Raw genomic sequence first — 227 nt, forward strand, 5'->3', positions numbered from 1 at the left:
CTTATCAGTTGCAGTTTCATCGGCGCCTTCTTGGAGGGCGCGAGGGCGCTACGAAAAGCGGGGCCGTCGTCTCCATAGCAACGCGCACGCTGCTGATAACGTGCCTTTTGCTGGCTTTTTGCTGTACACTGTGCATTTTGCGCCGCTTGGCGCAGAGCCGCCAAACGGCGTCGAGAGGCGAAATGGAGAGAGGGCACGGCAGGCGCGGCGGAGCTCACCACCGTAGT

Source organism: Rhipicephalus sanguineus, chromosome 5 (genome assembly GCF_013339695.2).
Source record: "Rhipicephalus sanguineus isolate Rsan-2018 chromosome 5, BIME_Rsan_1.4, whole genome shotgun sequence".
Classification (NCBI taxonomy): domain Eukaryota; kingdom Metazoa; phylum Arthropoda; class Arachnida; order Ixodida; family Ixodidae; genus Rhipicephalus; species Rhipicephalus sanguineus.